The 20,497-nt window shown below is 33.1% G+C and overlaps 1 protein-coding gene and 1 long non-coding RNA gene across 2 annotated transcripts in view; one reads left to right on the top strand and one right to left on the bottom strand.

Moving 5' to 3' along the window:
- LOC129759235 (protein Lilipod-like) overlaps nt 1–20,497 on the bottom strand; it is a 62,302-nt gene that overhangs the window by 35,131 nt on the left and 6,674 nt on the right. The window lies entirely within an intron of this gene.
- LOC129759236 (uncharacterized) lies at nt 18,508–20,110 on the top strand. The gene is made up of 3 exons (XR_008740144.1): nt 18,508–18,717; nt 18,783–19,688; nt 19,744–20,110. It is a non-coding gene; the product is annotated as an uncharacterized LOC129759236 (long non-coding RNA).

The raw sequence follows: 20,497 nt of genomic DNA, 5'->3' as shown, positions 1-20,497 counted from the left end.
AATATTTACGATAATAAATTTTAAAATTTACATCCCTGTGTATTTTTACACGACGGCTTTTGTGATCCAATCTAATGCATTGATTTCGATCTAAATTTACACGCCTTAAAAATTACATCCTCGAAAAAAATACACCGTGATAGAATTTTACATCAAAATCGATGTTCCGTTTTCGTGCATCGTTTTCAATCTAAATTTACACGAATTTTTCTTGCTGTGTACCGGAACAGCAACATGCGGGTGCAAAAATTTTTAACCATCTTTTAATTTTTTGAAAATAAACAACCCTTCAATAAAAAGAATAAATTTGAGTACGGCTGCCGAACTTAGTATTAAGTATGCCTATCAGAACTTAGTTTTGCGATTGCCCAGTCACTCAAAGTTGAGGGCTGCCACTGAAGTGCTGTTTTGAACCAAAACTACTTAATTTTGAGTTTAAAAAATGGAGCGTGTACGCCGAATTTTAAAGCAAGGTAAGTGCCTACCTTTATGTTCAACACTTAATAGCTTAAAATATTATCGACCTATATTAAATTTTAGTGGTTGTCCTCGTGGGTATATAAACATTTTTTTCTAAGTTTTTTTCAATGAGAATAGTAAATTTCACTAACATATTAGCAATTTCTTTACTGAATTATAAATATTATCGAAATTCATCTACCATTTTTATATACGACTACGTGTTGGTTTTTAGCACTCAATCAGACTTCTTCTTCTTTTGATTCAGATAAATCAAAAGATCAAACAAAAAGAACGAATTCTTATTCATAGCTTTTCAAAACGTTGTGTGTAAAAATGTAGAAAAAAAACATAAAAATCCAGATGATTTTGTAAAAAAAATGGAAATTGACTTTAGTTCGCGATAGAGAAGGGTTTGAAAGTGTCAGACGCGTTTATTTGGACCTGGGTAAATTTCTCTTTTTTTTAATTTAGATATATTTATAGTTTTTAAACGAAAATAAGTATGAGACTTATAATACAGTGGACGATCGGAAGTGTGTTTGGTTGAGTTTCGCAGCGGGTCCAGGGTTGTGTCCAGGCAATAGTACAACTAAAGTATCGTGACTGATGTTGAAGCATCGACCTCATCATTTTAAGATATTCATGAGCTCAGCTGGTACAAAAAATTGGTGAGCTTTTTCAATTTTTACTTTTGTATTTTTGTAATTTTGAAAAATCTTTTGTTCACCAATTCTAGCTGCCAAGTAGAATTTCCTAGAACATAAATAACCCTCCTCTTACCTATCTGAAACAGCATCTTTACATGTAGGGTCGTACGAGTTCTCTACACCTGAAAAGTTTATTTGACACAGTGCTTCAATAGCAACACTTTAAGTGAGTATTGAATCCAGGTACTCATTCTGGCATCTTGTGTTGGGCTACCTTGTGAATTAGCCAATTCAAGACGTGTGTAGTCACTCAATGCTATGCTAAAAGGAAATTGACTTCAGTTTGCTTGAAAGAAATGATCAAAAATTATTATGAGTAGACTTGAGCGGATCCAGTTTGGGTTATTTTATTGAAATGCTAACTTCCCAAAAATTCAATCAAAATATTTTCATTGAATTATATTTGAGTAATATTTATGAAGTATCCAATCCCCTATTCTTAGTGAGCAAGCATAGATATTTCAATAACCCCCTTTTCCCCTCGGGTGTCCACGTAGTATGTGAATGGCCCCTAAGGATTCTGTTATTATTCCATCTACAGCCCGGGGCCGGACCCATTGTGACTGAAGGAAGCTCTCTGCCAACACGGATGCACATTGAAACAATCCAGTATGTTTAGTTTTTATTATAGGTCTTGAACAACTTTGCTCCTCGTCAATCACAACTTGCGAAATATCCACTAGGAGCAAGAAAAAATTCCATTTCTAATTCCCGAAGGGATGAATAAGCTTTGCATGCTTATAAATTCGGAAAATTAAAAACGACCTCGAAATTCACTTAATTTAAGGTGTGTTATTCACTGAGTTTAAGAAACTTTGAAATAAATCACTAAGAAAAATCAAGTGATTTAAATCGTGATTTTAATCCTTATTTATTGAAATTAGTTTGATTTAAATCAAAACCACCTTGGTTTAAAGTAACCAATTGGGCTTGCCTTAGCCTCCAAAAACGTTCGATCACCGAGCTTTTCCAATTAAAAAGCGCCCGATAATGGGGCGAGTACTGTAAAACATGATGCAATGTTTTTTGTACGTCTCGGTGGTCGAGTGGTTAGCGTGGTAAGACGGTAATCGCTGGTCCACTGATGGCATGGGTTCGATTCCCATCTCGGTACTGGGTGTTAAATGTTAATCTTAAGTTGTCCACGTCATTTATTCAGTTTGTAAAGCCTAAATCGGCTAAGACGGTGTATGTCTTTAAAAAAAATGTTGTAAAGAAAAAAAGGAGCAAATAATTTATCTTGGGTTAAAATGCGTCACTATAACAGGTATCTTTTTCGAGCAGCTATCAGGATCTTTTTCTTTTTTTTTGTTTCGATTATAGTCGTTTTACCATTTTTATGGCATTCGCGACTTTATCAACGTTACAGTTGGGGGATCGTTATTGAAAAACTTATCCGGTACAACTGTGTTCGATTTTTACTCTTGGGCTCGAACTCACGGACATCGGCTCAGGAGACAACAGACTTGCCAACTGAGCTATATCACAAGCCAGCTATCAGGATCAGTTGAGTGAAGATATACAAATACCAGCCAAGCTATGCCAAACTATGTGGCTGATTACCTCGGATGCTCAACTCCGACAAGTTGCGTTTAGGTTCAAAACTCATGCCTGACCAATTGCACAATTTGAAAATAAAATTTTCAAAAGTAAATCTAAATTTTAAGGTTTGTATTGAACAAATGTCTCTATTCTCTAAAACGCAAGTAAGTTTTCCTAAAAAGGTACGATGTCACCGGTTTGCAGAAAATTTTCTTCGAGCAATTAATAAATTGGCACATAGGGGGCTTCTAGAGGTGAACGAAGAATCAAGTGTTTTTCAGAACAAAAAAGCAGTTTTTCCCATGGAAACCTTAAAATTAAAATTCACCTCTTAAAACGGCATTTTAGTTCTGTTATCTTAAAATCCAGTACAATGCATAAGATTGCCACCCGATTAGAAGTTTCTTGCCATAAAAAAATCTAAACAAACACATTTGAACAGTAGTGTACCTTAAGTAGTTTTATAACCGTTTCCAGTCTACAAACAATCAAGCCATTAGTGTCGTCGTCGGCACCTAACACCCATACGATACTGCTTAACTATAGTAGGTAGAGTCCCGCTACCCATTTTCCGTTTTCTCCGCTCGCTCTGTTTTTGCATGTATCACGAGACTGGCTGGGTTCGAACCTTTCCCATGCACTGTCCCACCACAATCGGTAACCATGTGTAGGCTTTGCTCTTCGGAATGGAATTTTAAGGTAAAGGCTCCCTACGGGAAGAAAAAAATTCAGGCAGTTACAGTGAGAAAATTATTCTCCTTGAACTTGATGTTGTAAGGAATAATATTGAAAGCTATAAGGTACTTTTTTAGTGTTTCACATTAGTATGGCGATTGAAAGTACAATTGCCCCAGAGATAAGATGGACTTATCGGTTGGAAATAGTAAACTTAGTTAGATATGTTAGTAGGTCAGAAATTTCCATTTTTGTGTAAACATTTTCTTTTAACTACTGCAGATTGTCCTTTGTTGGATTGGAAATTTCCAAATTAATTTGTTACATTGGGTTCCTTCGAAGATAAGGAATGTACTATGTGCAGTTTCAGTAAGTTCGAATTTGCCAACGGCTAACACTACACGTTGCTGAACTTGATAAGTGAGAGAATTCCAAAGCAAGGTACCACATACGTGTTAAAACGGCACTGGTTTTCTTGCATCAGCAGGTATTATTGGTTCAGTCATCTTTGGGACGGATGGAACAGCTGGACAAACGCTGACATAAACGATGATGTCTGCCGAGATTAAAGTTGTTTTGAAGCAAGCAAAAAATAAATAAATAGGTATCTTCGAGGATGGAATATTGGGGGGAACAATATACATTGTCTAGCTTCGCCGTTGATTATAACCGATTCAACACTGTATTCAAAAGAAAAGCAGCATCTTTTCAACGGAACCCGATGTTACAATACAAATAAATAAAAAAAAAACACCTGCACACACCTCCTCTTCTGCTCAGCTTTGTTCAGATGGATCGAATAATTGTATAACAGAGCTTCAGAAGGGATACAGTTTAAGAATATGATTAACACTGAAGCTGATAAAACACTGCATTCAAAGTTTCATCTGCGTGGAGAATACTTACTTTCAATTAGAAATATTTTTGGGGATATGGACACATTATCTCAATCATATTAGAAACATGATTTGAGAAGCAGGGCTGGTAGCGGTTTGACAATGAAATAGTAGGGACTTTAGTGACCAAAATTTGAAAAAAAGTGACCAAATAGTGACTTTGAGGACCGAAAAAAGTGACCAAATAGTGACTATGTAGAGCGAAAAAATAACTTTGAAGTGCAAAAAATGTGACCAGTCAGGCCCGTGCGATGGACCCTTTCGGGGGGGTTTTCAAAATTCAAATTTAGATAAAATTAATAACAATACCAAAAATAAACAATTGAAAAGGAAAGGGTTTTCTTACACCATTTGTCACTCATGTTCAACACAAAAACTAAAAAAATGACTGATAAACAAAATTTTGGAAACATATTACAATGAATGTTTCAAATTTTCGATAAGTCAAGAAAGTAAGAAATAAATTAGTTTCAAAAGAATTTCTTAGCAAATTTAAAATTAAAAAATATCTGAATTCTAAAATAAATGTCAAATCTTGTACAAAACTTAGCATGAATAGATGTTAGGAAAATGATAATAATTGTTAATTTTTATTCATCTAAATTTGGAATTCTTTTCCTCATTTTTAACTGGAAGTTTAGTGAGAAATTCCGCTGTAATTTTTTAATTTGAACAAAAAATATTTAATCACGACTTAAAATGAAAATTACCGATTACTGAATAAGAAATGAATTTTGAATAGAATTTATTCAATGTTTGATGTTTTAATTTAATTTTATAAAAAGAAGAATATATTTATAATTATTTTAAAAGTGCCAGTTATAGAAGCCAAACATAAAACATTTAATAAAGTAAAATCCTCCATGTTCAACTACACTGACAAAGAAATGTTAGAAAATGAGTAATTATGTGAATGATAAAAACTGATAAAAAATTAAAAATAATGAGTTCAAAACTTTTGTTATTAACACTGCGTATTAAAATATATTTTGAAAGTTGCTACTTAGAACAATTTTTTAAACATTTTAGATTAATTTAAAAATCATGATCGATCCAAAAATATGATTTTATATAAAAAATATTAATAAAAAGTTTTTAAAGTTTCAATCGCAGGTTTTTAAGCTTTGAATTACAAGCTCTGAGTATTTTGTCTCTTCTGATTAAAATATTGGGTCCTGAAAGAACAGAAGGTTGAAATTATGTTTTTTTTTTTTATTTAAAATTTGGAGTTAAAGGCTTATGGTTGAAGAACACGAAAATTTAGAATTTAAAAACAAGGAAACAATTGTTAAAAATATGTCTTAAAAATTTAAAAAGTTTGATTAAAAAAAATCCGGCAAGTTGATTATAAAATTGAAAAAAAAACTGTACAATAAAATTCGGTAGATTTATTTAAAAAATTGAAAAAACAGTATGGAAATAAAAAAAGATTAGTTTTTAAAAACATTTCAGGAAGAGTTTTTTCAATAAACATGTTTCATCATAACCATTTTGGTGCTTATTTTTTCAATTATTGATTTGGTAAATAGTGTCCTCAACTAGAAATTTTGTCAAATTCGGCCATTTAGTTTTGGTAATAAAGAGTTTATTACTAGTAAAATTGATAGTTAACTGATTATGGAAAAATGTCATTACAAGTATTTTTGACATCACAGCAGAAAGTGTAAAAAAAACTTAATTCTATTTAAAGCTCATCAATTCATATAAAACTTTTATTTCTAAATAATATGTTTTTGATTTGAGTTTTTGAAAAAAGAAAGTGCAGAAACTTATCTAAAGATTTTAAATTATTTTTTTATTTTTTTGAAATTCATTCAGTACGAGGAAAGGTGTGCTCTGATATGTCTAACCTCACTCGAAAAGCGGCGCATCGAACTGCAGCAAGGTTTTATATTCGACACATTGACCAACCGTATTGACTGTGCTTACATTCTACAACGTGTTAACATTTATGTACCAACGAGAACACTTCGACAACGTCAGTTTCTTTCAGTTCCTCACCACCGTACTGCCTATGGCCAAAACCACCCTATTGACAAGTGTTGTGAACTTTTTAATTTAGTGTATAATTTGTTTAATTTTAATATGTGGAAACGTCGTTTTAAAATAGGCTTAAGAAGAATTTCCTAGTTTTTAAGTCATCAGTCTGTACGGTAATTAAACCAAAGACGAAATAAATAATAATAAATATAAAAGCTGATAGAAATATTGCATACATATTTAGATTCGGGGAACCCAAATTAGTTGAAATTACCGTTTAAATTCATTGCACCTAAAAAAAATGTGATTTTTGTGGCCTTGTGTAAATTTTTACAACCCTTTTTTAAGTATTTAGAAGAACAAAAAAACACGAAATAAAATTGAGTCTGAAATTGTTTTTTAAAGAGTATTTCATATCATCATAACATTTGTTATGACATAAAAGATTTTTTTTTCATAAAAAAAATGATTCGTTTCAATCTCAATCTTAGTTACACTTCTTAATAAAAACCCATTCTAACTAAAGACGAGATAGGGTTTTTGTGTATCAAGTTTTGAGTTCCAATACAAAAGGTTGATTGAACTAAAAACTAGAATCTACAATCAAAGTTAGTTTCAATTCACGAACGTCAAATAATGTTGTAGATCGAAATGTCTCAAGCCAAGGGTGATTCATGCCGGAATTCCGCCGGAGGCGAACAAAATTTCGGACTGACTGATCAAGTAATTTACCGTTACTACCGTCAATATTAACAAGCGCAATTCAAATTACTCTTTCATTGGTTTATTATCGGTGAAAAAAGTGACTTTTGGTGATAAAAGTGACCATTTTTCGGAAAATAGTGACTTTAGTGACCAAATGATGAAAAAAGTGACTTTTTAGTGACTGACCCAAAAAAAGTGACCAAGTCACTAAAAAGTGACTCGCTACCAGCCCTGGAGAAGAGTCATGTAAATGCTTAAACAACTAAATTATCAATAATGAAAATATTCTTCAAAAGTGACTGATACATTTATCGAGGCCATATGCCCATGAACTTTTTTTTACGAAGGTTAAATGACTTCTAAGACTTCAGAAAAAGTTTGATCAAATTTTTATCGGCGGCCTTTCATAGAAATTTGAATAAACATCGAACAATCTTGTAATTAAAATTTTTCAAACCAGCAACCACATTTCATTAAGGAATTTATTGACTTTGTTGTGTTATGCAACTTAAGCTTTCGTTGGATATGCAACATACATATTTTCTCCCAGCAATTTCCCTTTTAAGAGAAACATCTTAGTTTGTTGCCTTCAGCTCCGAATTATGTGGTAGCAGCAAGCAACTTAAAACAAATAGCTGCACGCACTCACTGAAATGTATGCATTTTTGCATGGCCGGCCATCCATCTGAGTCGGTACAAACCTACGGCCTATGTTGAGCTACAATTTCTAGATCATAGAGCTATATCCGTTTCATATCAAAGGTGTAGCTAGCGGATTTATTACTTCGACTGTGTGTGATGATCTATTTTGTACCTCGTTTGAGCTGTTATGGAGTAAGTTCGATCAAGTGCATTTTGCGCCACTGCATTTGATGCAATTCCAATTAGTTGGAATTTGACCGTGATCCTCCTAATGAACTGACTGTATTGTTGATTTTAATTAATGTCAATGAAATTTATGGGCAACCGGAAAATCTCAGAAATTGAGATTCGATTTAAAGATTTAGGAAACGAAATTTAACATGTGCTGCATTCTCAAAAATGAGATGATATTTTACGAATGTATTATTTAAGTTCATTCAATAACTCTCAACCAAAATCGGTTGCATTAGGATTTGATCAGCTATTTCTGTGTCAAATGTTCTCAGTATTCTGAGCGCATTTGTGACTTTTTTTTAATCTATTCTCCACTATTTCCATGAACTAGGTGTTTCAAACTTACTTAGCCTGTTCAAGGACGTTTACAGTTTTTTTTTATCTAATTATTTTCAATTTATTTGCTTGAGATTCTTATTTTATGATGTTTTTTTTTCTGGGCAGTTTAGAGTAGCTCATCTTCTAAAAAAATTCTTTCACTTTCTCTGAGCAATTTGAACCGTAGCCCTTCATATACCAATTGAATAAGCTAGAACGCACCCACGCTTGATTTTAAGATAGCATAGATATGGAATTAGCAAGTTCACTAACAGTTCATTGGAAAGCATCTTTGCTTTGAATAAATGGAAGGTTCACAGAATACACGAATCTTTCAAATAAGGTATCTGAATTCAAATCCAGAAGGAAACAAGAAATTCATAAAAAAGGTAACAAAGAGTAACCGTACATTTCAGCATAACAATTTGAAATGTAAAGTCAGTATCTTCATTAGAATTCAGCGTCGAATTTCATAATATGGATTTATGAATATCTCTTGCGTGCGCTTTCATTACGTCGTATGAAACATCTTAAGAAAAGTTATCAAAACAACTTTAAAATTTGTATCTCACATATAGAATACGTTATCCAGACTACAAATATTCTAAATTGAAAAAAGTTGCGACTAGTTAATGTCAGTTTTTGAATTTTTTGTAACAAAACAGTTTGTTTATATTTAGTTTCATACGACGTTATGGAATCTCACGCGCGATTTGTTTATTAGAAAAAAAAATCCAAGTATCTTTCTTTTTGAACAGTCACCTTATCAAACTACTACTTCATTTTTTGAATCACAAAGAATACCAACTTTCATTTGCAGAAGGATGGTCCAAAAATAGTCCCCAATCGATCATTCGTCATGTGACATTCTATCATTTTTTCATAAGTTACAAGTTACAGATACCAAGTGTGTTACTACAGCTCACAAAATCCACGTCTCTGAGAATATTCGAAACTGTTCTGTGGGCGTTCAATCATGTAACTCTCTCGTCGAAGTAAATTCAGTTAAAATGTTATTTCCAGCGGTTTTACATTCAGTAATGAATGCACCTTCAATTGTAATATAATTTTTTTTCTCAATCTTATTAACCCAAAGTTAGGAAAAATACTCCCAGCACATAAAAACTTTATAAGTAAAATGCCTTAATAAAGCCATTTGTGAATAAAAAAAAAATTATCTCACTGATTCACAGAGAATTGTTTATAATTTCCCCAATTTTTTTAAAATACGGGGTAATTATGAACACTTGTTTTTAGGCATTGTTTGTTTATTTAAACTTATCATCAATGGTTAAATATGTACCAAAAATCATCAAGATCTTGAAAATAAACCGTAATACATAACTTTATCAGCTTCTAAAAATCTAATTCTAAATATGAGATTGTAGAACATGATTCCTTATTCCTTCCTGAATCTAAAAATTGCCCATGTCTAATTAAGGGTAAATTTTTAAAAACCATACTACACGCAGTGTTTAGATTTACCTAGAAATACTGTCAACACTAAAAATTGTTACGTAACAAGAATTTTAACAGCTTTCATTATTACCCCAAATTCATCTGGATAATTATGAACAGATAAGACCAAAAAAGAATAATCTTTGTTCATAATAACCTCAGTCGACCCTACCGTTTTCCGAAAAACTTGTCTTCTGTTTTCAGTCAAGTTTTAGAAAGATTTTTTTTATATTAAAAAAAAGCAAATAATTGAAAAAAAAAACAAATTAAATTTTTGAATCGTTGTTATAACTGTTTTTTTTATACAATTGAGTTTTAGCACTTAAGTTTCAGACACTGAAAACTGTATCGAAAAGCGATAATTATCCATACCTACTGTTTTTTTGCCTACAGTCCATGATCTACTTGATCAGAAATTTGTAGTTTTGCATTGTCGTTAACATGTGGTTATTTGTAAAGATGCAATTCTTGTAAGTCAATCAATTGATTTTCAAAGGAATTTCCCGAATTTGCATAAATTGTATATGGCAGTCGTGAAAATATTTGACATTTTCAGCACTCGACGTAATTATCCAACTCGGTAAGCCCAGTTGGATAAATAACAACTCGTGCTAAAGAAATCAATTCTGGCAACTTCTTGTAATAAATTACTAATAAGAAACCGTTCACTAAACATTTTTTTTTACATCGTATCTAAGTTCTGAATGCATAACATGGAAATCATGATCTCTTTTTTGAATTATGACTTTTAAAGTTTAAAAAATATGGACAACGGGATGCATCGTCTTGATTTAAGTTTGAGGGATTATTTAACAGCATATCAAAGTTCGAGATGAAAAAAAAATAAAAACATTTATTCAATTCAGATTCATCCATTATATTTTTTTATTCCAAATTAAGGATTTCAAATTTTGAAATGAATAAGGATTATAAAAAAAAAATACGAAAAACAAATAAATTGGAATAAATTGCACGAAAGCTCGTATGCTACAAAATGGCGTACTATATCATTGCCAAAAACCTATAAATCAAGTATTTTTTTATCGAAAAAATTAATCAAATAAAGAATAAAAAAAGAATATAACTCCCACTTCCCAATATTTGTTTTCTGGTCTTGTAATCTTTCGGATATTTTTTTTTTTTTGAAATTTACATAAAATACTTCAAATTTTATTTATTCCCCCCCTTCGGATTTTTTTGGAAACTTCGAAAAGAGGTGTGACAAAAGAAGAAATTGATATTTATTCCAGCGTAACTGTTCCGGTTAATGATAAAGTTATAAAATATTCTGTAGTATTTAATTGGAAACAAACCCTGTATCAGGGAGAAAAATCTTAGAAATTTTTGCAAAAACATGCAAAGCTAAGGATTTCTGCAAACCAATTTGAAAAGTGTACGAATAAGATTTTCAAAATCAAAGAGACTTAAGAAGGTAAAAAAGAGACTTAATAGTGTACATATTTATTTTTTTACTAACAGATTAGTTATAAAATGCAGATTACAATAAATAAAGCTATTGTTTCAAAAAATTGATTTTACCCTCTTGAATTCGAATCATTTCTCAGATTCTATCAAATCTAGTGATATTGAATTTTACTAAGTTTTGTGCTAAATCAATCATTAATATCTAATAAATCGACAATCCTATGTAAAAACAAAAACTTTTTTTTTTTTTTGTTTATGGGTTTATGAGCGCCTGGCTGACCCGGAAAGGAAAAACAGAACGGGGGACAGAAGAGGAAAATTTCAAATGAGAGTAGTATAGCTTAGAAAAGGATAGCGGCAACAGAGCCCGAGGGTTCTGAAGCACCAGTTTAGGGGAAGCGTTAAGATAGTGCTCGATGGACTAGGACGGTTCGTGGGCCCCATATGAACTTCGAGTTAACCCAACCTTCAATTCAACCGAGCAATAGCAGTATGGTATCAAATAATATGATATCATATGCTAACGCCTCGATATCGTTGTCAGAAGGGTTCACTATCTTACCGTAGTTGAATTTTCCCTATCTGTCACCTAACCTTACTCGTTTCCATAAATATTCATTCTTGCTAGTTTGATTTAAAAATAATCATAGATTTGCTAAGTAAAAGATATATTCAAGTGATTGATTCTACGCAACTAAACGGTTATTCGATAACTCAAATCATAAAAACAGAATCTAGAAAAGGTGTCTCTTAAACTCATCAAACAATGAACTGTAAGCTTAAATAGCTAAATTGGTATCGTCAACTTATCAACGGAACAGGAAAAAACAGTGCTGTTAATTAAAACCTCATCACTAATTGTGGTCAACTTCTTATAATACTCAATCTACATGATAGGGGTTAAATTCTAATAAACCGTGTGCCTGTTTTAAATGCCCGAAATGAATGATCTGAACTATTCATTCATTCTTGCTTATCAAAATCATCTTTTCTGTTATATACTTCGATTTATGAATCTCAATCCTAACCGAAAAATGTATACATCTGGTAGATAAATCAATAAAAACAAATGTCGAAAGTATGTTACAAAATGAAATATCATATTTGTCAAAAACAGCATTCCCGTCCAATGAGCCTCTAGTTCTTGTAAAATGCTTGATTTAAGAATAAGCCAACGAAATTCATAAACCGCAAATGCACACTTTCTAGAGCATTGGGGAGGCGAATACCATTGCTATACCTAACCTAGTAATACTTGAAACACCCTAATTCTATGAAACTAAACTAGCTAACTACCTAACCAAACAGATTATGCCCTATTGAAAAGTATCACTTTATGTCGGAAAAATGTGATATTTTCACTACAAAATTTTCCCATTGTTCAACGGAAGGGAGGGCAAGTGTTTCAACTCCCATTCATCTTATCAGCATGGATCATGAAAATTGGGACACCATTGAACCTAACACTAATTTAATTTAAATAAAGGTGTCCAGCACGCCTTCTAATTTGAGTCATATTATGATCCATGCTTGACAAGATGTGTGCAACGACCCTCTCAGGACAATGATAGTAAACCATCATTATCACAAGCATGCACACCGCCGCCGTGACCCATGGGAACCCAGGGTACGGAATCCTATGTAAAAACAAAAACTGATTTGAAATCTATTCATTATCCTTCATTTGATTGAGAATTAATATATTACCTAACATTTCTAGTTTAAAAGAAATAATACTTGAAAAAATTCCTGACGTGTTAAAAATACAATAGAAAAAAATATAACTATTTTTGACATCATCGAAGAACATTTATGAGCATTTGGTATCAAAGATTCAAATTTCATTAACAATTTTGTTGGAGACTGCGAATAATTTTACTTATGCTTTGGAAAAAATATTTGATTTGCATTGATGCTAGCCATCATAACTCTGAAAGATGTACGCTTAGAGTTAAGGAAAGAAAATCTCTACAAAAAAAACATGACGTTTCACTGAGACTGTATGTGTGTGTGTTCGTTTTCAAAAAAAAATATTTTTTTTGATAAAAAATTTCAAAAATTAACCCTTGAATTTCAAAAACTAGAGATAGCAGAGAAATAAACCAAACTGCCAAAATCAGCTCTAAAACCCTCTCCAAAAGGAAAAACGTAAGTTTTGTTGCCTTGTACCATCGAAAAAAAAACTAAAAATAATCAATTTTATCGTACTATTTTGTTATTTTGTTTAAATACTTTACTCAAAATACAAATATGTATATTTTAAATGTAGTACCATACAATGTTGAATCATTTCAACATTTTTAAAGAATTTACTTAGTGTCTTCTACCGACATAAACACACCCTCATAAAAAAGCTCGTAAAAATTCTGAACAGTGTTACTAAAATTTCATATGACTATTTTATTTCATTTTTTGTCACGATTTTCAAAGGAATCTCTACACATCCAAGTATTAAAAAGTGTAATTCGAAATTTTCTGGATAAATTATGACCAGTTTTGAAGAATGATGATTTTGAAAGCACAACTTAAAAAAATTTATTTGTACCCCACCCCGTGATGGTATTATTTTTTTTTTCAAACAGTACGTTTGATAGAAGATGGTTTCCTTTTCAACTCAACTGTTTAAATCTATCTTGAAAATTTAAAATATAATTCTGAATTTTGAATTTTGGGTTGAATCCCTGATCTTGAAACCAAAACTGAATTTCGGTTTCCTTTTGTCAATTTTCCCGGTTTTGGGTCTGAATTCCCGGTTTTGCCGGTTCGATTTTCAATTCCCGGTTTTCCCGGTTCTGTGGCCACCCTGATAATATCACCAATTCAAAAAAAAATATCCTAAGCTTATCCGAGTTACGTCGAATGAGTTATTATAAAAAAAGATATGAAATATTTTATAAAAAGTGTAACCCAGCCTCACAAAGATTGTCCACTCAAAAATGCCTAACTATGATCTTGCGCTGTCTACGACCAGCATGTGCAAAACTTAACAAAAGCTTCTATGGAATAAAATTTCCGTCAGACGCGCGTCTGTCAACGTTTATTTCGTCGCCCAAAACAGCACACCAACCCACGGTAGGAGCTGCTAAGGTAAACAGAATCAGACACAAACAATCCCACGATCGGCTGAAGCGTGTCAAAACTGAATCTGTCACTAATGGACCATCATTGGTGGGTTTGTTGTGAGGCTGATGATATAGTATTGGCACCACGTTTATTTCCACCGAACAGAGAAGGCGATAAGAGCTATCAGTGATTGTTGTCTTCGTATTGGATTTGGTGTTTGTTGTTGTTGTCCCTGCTGCTGCTGATGATATACGAAGTGTTTGATTTACTCAATGGGAATCGTAAACCGACCTGGACAGATTATAAATAGGCAGGCAACTTTGAAACCACGTCAGCCAGATGGAACAATTTGGCAGTTACTTTTGAGAGGGTCGTATCAGCCAATGCAACTTGTCGAGGTTATTCAATGCTGTGAATTTTTTTAATGGAAATATGGTAATTTAACTACCCCACAAATTCCCAAGCTTCAATATGAAATAATCCTATTAACTACATTCCAACATTTCCTAGCAACATTGGCTCATACGACTTTTTTAAACATATACTAGAATTCTAGAGCAGATTCTCACTTATCAATTTGTTGGTTTCGGTACGTTCAATTGATCTAGCTGACCTTCATTCAATGCTACTCCATCGTTGGTTGATTTGTTTATGTTTGTTATGAAATGGTAGATCGGAATTGTGAAATATGCACAATGGTGCATCGAAAATAGGTTGTTTATATGAAGTATCTTGAAGACGAAAACAGTTTTGTTCATACTTCACAATAGGTTGAATGCTTATAAAAATGATGACAGAGGTGAGCTAGCCGTTTTTTCAGCAAGCTAACAATAAATTTTGGAATTTTGGAATAACAACTAGCAGAATTTTTCTAGAATCAACAAATTCGATATCATTAGTTTGAGTGAAACCTACTAAAGAGTGTTCATTTTATAAAACGAACACCTAGATGTTTCGATAAAAAGTTGACGTTTAACCTAAATTTGATGAAACTGGTTTCATCGTGTATAAAAGTTTGTTGACAAAGCCTTGGCAAATTTTTTTGTGAGAAAGCGACTGGATTTCGTAAAATGGGATGAATTGATAAAGAAACCCGTGTTTTTTTAATTCAAAAGTACTGCTCAGATGGACTATCGTGTAGAAATATTGCAAAGCTTGTGAAACTATCGAAGTCTGCGGTTTATCAAATCATCAGGAAGCTTGGAGAGCATATGGTGCTCTTGATGATTTGCCAAGATCCGAAACCAGAAAAGGCACAGTGAATCCACAAATCGAGAAGAAATGTGTTAAGCTTTTGTTGTCACATGAACACAACTCTGTTCGAAGAATTGCCAAGAAACTGAAAATTTCCATTGGGACCGTCCAAAATATAAAACGAAGGAACCACATTAAGAACTACACGGTAATTTTGAATTATTCAGAGACTGATTTGTTTTAGTTCAGGAGTCACATCATGTATGAAGATAAAAACAAGTAAATCGAAATCAATATAAATTTTGAGTTGTTTTCATCTAGTGAGTTTCAAAACCTGGAACTTAGCGAAGACGCACATGTTTTGGATAAAAATGGATAAAAACAACTCAGAGTGATCCAAAATCCAATGTTGATTGTTCGGTTGCGATGGTCGAAGTTGCAGTTGCCAAAAAAATCATTTGTGATTAAAAAAGCAGAAAAAAGAATTCAACCCCTTTATCTTTTCTTCTAGAAATCATTAAGGAAGCCGGGTAAGATTTAAAATTTTCTTTTGTTATAATTATAATTGTTTTTTATTGATTGAAAAACTATTTGTTTGTTTTTTTTAGGTTAGTTCCCACCGGATACAGCATAGCTTTTAAGCCACTCGGATCGGCGGAAGTCCCGGCTGAGCACCGGATGCCCTTCAGGACCGAGAATGTTATCCGGAAAATCTTTTGGCTCAGGAGAACGATGCTACTCATCGTACGGCAGGAAGTGTTGATTTTCAATTACGGCGTCAATGCTACGGTTAAAATTTTATAATTTAAGGATTTGATTTACTTTCATCGTTTCCTAATCTTGTTTTTTCTCCAGGTAAATATATTCCCGCCTGATGTTTTTTATTGGTCAGATAAACATTGCTCTTTTTTCCATCAAACCTGACCCAACGGTTTTCAAAATGATGAAAAATGATTCAGATGAATTCGTTAACTATAGTGACCGAAAATATCATGGTAAGAACAAATTTTAATTTCATAAAATATGACAATATACAGAATATTTCATGTGATTTCAAATGAAAGATTTAAAATTCAACCAATTTCACTTTTTTCAAGGAATCTATTCCCGCCGAAATCTATCCTCTAGGAGATATAAATCGGAAAAATATTACGCAGTGGGATTTCTCGGTGAATTCATGCTTGTCAGAATCAGCTCGCCCCAATTCATTGCCATCAATCTTACAACCGGGCTGTTCGCTGGGTTTTATGTCCGAATCACCAATTTTTTACCAAACTTGTGCATCGCCGTCATACGATTTTTATCAACCAGGAACTATCTCACCTTATCTTTACAGGATTCCAGCGAGGGAGAACTAATTACACTAGTTTACAGCATTTTTGAACTCACTAAACTGACAGTCATTTCCAATGTAAAATCGGGCGCTGAATCCGAAAATGAAATTCAAAAAAATCTCAGTAGAACCGTTTTTGAGTTATGCTCCAAATATGAAATTTCGGAAAAATTAAAAAAGTTCTTGTACTTAGATTAAAATATCTCGGACGGCATAACAGTAATTTGAAATCTCTCTTTTGCATATTGAAGGTGAATAAATTTTCTATCGATCATCTGAATACTGTTTTTGCGTTTGACCAACAGTATTGTTGATATTAGTGACTTTATGAAGAAAAAAAATATAAAAAACGCATTTTTTTAGAGAAAATTTTGTTTCTACGAAAGTTTTAAACTCGATGATAGCATTTAAAAAATCTGCGCTGCGCTTTTCTTTTGCGCTTAAATTTCAATTTAAGACGAAGATTTCAAGTGGTTATTTATTAAAATAGGTTGAAATTTGAAGAAGTTATGGCTGCTTTACCATAACTGTAATTTTTGCAGTTTTAACGAGCCGCAGTACACTTATCATAGTATAGGAAGAATGAAACATGATAAATCTCACTCGCACCAAGTCAAAATTATTTATTAGCTTACCAGAAGGTCTCATGCCAAGTTTCAGGAAGATCTGACCATAGGAAGGGGTTGCTTGAGTCTCAAACGTGAATAAAATTTTGAGGTATTTTGCCCGGAAGGAACGAAAAATACTGGTTTTTCATCAATAACTTTTTTCATCACTATCTGATTGTTTTTTATGGTTGATTTTCTTAAAGCCTAAGTTGAGAAAAATATTTCACCCGAAGACTGTAACTCGATTGGATTTGAAACAGAAAAGTTATTGCGGTTCAAAGATTGTATTTTGGTCGAAAATTGTCGTATAAATCGCAATGGGTAAAAAGTACTCATTGCGTGTTGGACAAAATTTGCGGCCTTTAAACCGCAATAACTTTTCTGTTTCAAATCCAATCGAGTTACAGTCTTCGGGTGAAATATTTGTCTCAACTTAGGCTTTAAGAAAATCAACCATAAAAAACAATCAGCTAGTGATGAAAAAAGTTATTGATGAAAAACCAGTATTTTTCGTTCCTTCCGGGCAAAATACCTCAAAATTTTATTCACGTTTGAGACTCAAGCAACCCCTTCCTATGGTCAGATCTTCCTGAAACTTGGCATGAGACCTTCTGGTAAGCTAATAAATAATTTTGACTTGGTGCGAGTGAGATTTATCATGTTTCATTCTTCCTATGCTATGATAAGTGTACTGCGGTTCGTTAAATTATTAAAAACTGCAAAAATTACAGTTATGGTAAAGTAGCCATAACTTCTTCAAATTTCAACCTATTTTAATAAATAACCACTTGAAATTTTTGTTTTAAATTGACATTTAAGTGCAAAAGAAAATCAGATTTTTTAAATGCTATCATCGAGTTTAAAACTTTCGTAGAAACAAAATTTTCTCTAAAAAAATGCGTTTTTTATAATTTTTTTCCTTATAAAGTCACTAATATCAACAATACTGTTAGTCAAACGCAAAAACAGTATTCGGATGATCGATAGAAAATTTATTCACCTTCAATATGCAAAAGAGAGATTTCAAATTACTGTTATGCCGTCCGAGATATTTTAATCTAAGTACAAGAACTTTTTTAATTTTTCCGAAATTTCATATTTGGAGCATAACTCAAAAACGGTTCTACTGAGATTTTTTTGAATTTCATTTTCGGATTCAGCGCCCGATTTTACATTAAAAATGTTGGTCAGTTAATCAAGCTCACGATTTTTTTAAAATTTTGTAAACTAGTGTTATCAGTTGCTTAAATAATACTGGTATTTCGCTCGATTCAACAGGTTTGACTCGAATCACATTTTCCACCTAAACTATTCGAAAGAATGCGTACCTATTTAAAAAAAAAATTTCTTACCAGAAATGAACCATCAAACAACCTGAATGACACCGAACAAACAAAATTGGTTTGGAAAAAGCTCGCAACAAGGAGGAATATTGGGATTTGTGGCAAAATTGATACTAAATGTTCGTAAAATGAGTAAGTCTACTGTGAAAGTTATACACGCGTAGGAACGAAGTACAATGTTCTGTTTTCTCTTTCAGATAATTATGGGACAACCACAACATGTATACAGCAAGCCGGTGCCCAGGAGGCGCTAGCCAAAGAACCGAATAGAAGAAATGGCTAATAAGCAATTAAATTCCGGTAGTCAGATGAATCATAATCCAACTGAATAATATATTAATCAATCAAGCAGTGTGGGAGGCAACAGTCCCATTAACCCAGGTAATATAAGTTAAGGCCTAAACCAAGGAATCCGTCACAGAATTCCCCAGGAATGGATCAAAATCTTCAACAAATGGGCATGAACCAAATGAATCCAAACATTAAAAGTCCAGGTGGAAATATGGCCCAAGTGCCACTGCAAGTTGGAACTTAGCAGCAGGCTCAGGCCGGAATGTGTCCAGGTGGACCGAATAATTTGCATCAAGCTCCAGGTCAACAACAACCAAATCAAGGTGCACCAAATGTTGGACCAGGTCGAATGAATTCTGTAAACAGGGTAACATTGTCAACATTTCCGGTCATCAAATAAATCCTCAAGGCAATTTTGTTCCAATTGGAGCTAATCCAATTGCAATGGTAGGTAAACTTCGAGTTATAATGAGCCGTGAACAATTATATCTGGGGGGAGCGGTAGAAGTTTAATCTCGAATTGATTTCTTCTCCAATCTCCATCGCCTTCGGTTCCATTTCCGGTTGGAGGACAGTGTTCCATAGGTTCGCAATACATCTCCGAATCCTGGAATGGGCAGAGTTCCTCTCATAAATATCAGCCAATAGCTAGGTTCCAATTTTGACACTTCTAGCCAGCCTTGTGGAGCAACCACGGGCCATTGAATGCTAAAGACGATAACTGTATCGAGAAAAATATCGGGCACTTACGAAAGTGTGGGCAAAGATTATTTGGATGGAGAGGCCAAACGACATCTTTCATCGCTATCAAGGTAAGAGTTCGAAATGTTTCAATAATAATTATTTCTTACTTTGTCCAAACCATAGGATGGGTCCTTCGTTTTTGCTATAGCTGATGTCCTCATGGATGAAATCAGCATCGGAAAAATTAAATAAGAACAAATATTGGATACACCGTTGGCAGCTATGATGCCATCTAAATATGTCGAAGTGGACGCAACGAAACTGTTCATCAAAACCGAGAGATTTTGACTCGCGCAAATAAATTTTCAGTAGGTTTTTTTTTATAAATTTAGGATTCAAAATAATTTTTCATCTCCAGATCCCGTTGGCAATACCGGTAGGATAACGACGTATTTCATCGAAAACGACAGCAGCGTTCATATCTAAATGGAGCGTTTCGAAGGTGGAGGCGATCGTTTTTGGTTGGCCAGAATCAACACACTTTTTAGTAGTTCGGGTAGTCTGTTAGATTGAATTCCACCGGATGTGGTTAAGGTTTTCGCTACTTTAATCGGCTGAAGTCATACCACACCGGACGCTGCTCAAGAGCATGAACAGCATTGGGAAATTCGTCCGGTTTCAGGAGGAAATCGATGTTTTACTCGACAACAGAAAAAAAAAATCCTGGTTGCCTCTTGCCAATTCCAGTGGAAAATATGCGATGGAAAATAAACGTAGTTTCATGCAGTTATTTAAATTTTTTATAGTTAATCCGAAATTTCACTTTTTTTCTTATAAAAAACTGTAATCCCTTTCGAAACCGTATTAAATTTTAAAAATTCTGAGTTGTTTTGGCTCAGACCGTTCAGACGCTGCTTAAAAATGCTTGATTGAAAAC

The sequence above is a fragment of the Uranotaenia lowii genome, unplaced genomic scaffold (genome assembly GCF_029784155.1).
Source record: "Uranotaenia lowii strain MFRU-FL unplaced genomic scaffold, ASM2978415v1 HiC_scaffold_129, whole genome shotgun sequence".
Taxonomy (NCBI): Eukaryota; Metazoa; Arthropoda; class Insecta; order Diptera; family Culicidae; genus Uranotaenia; species Uranotaenia lowii.
This window is presented reverse-complemented; position numbering and strand designations above follow the sequence as displayed.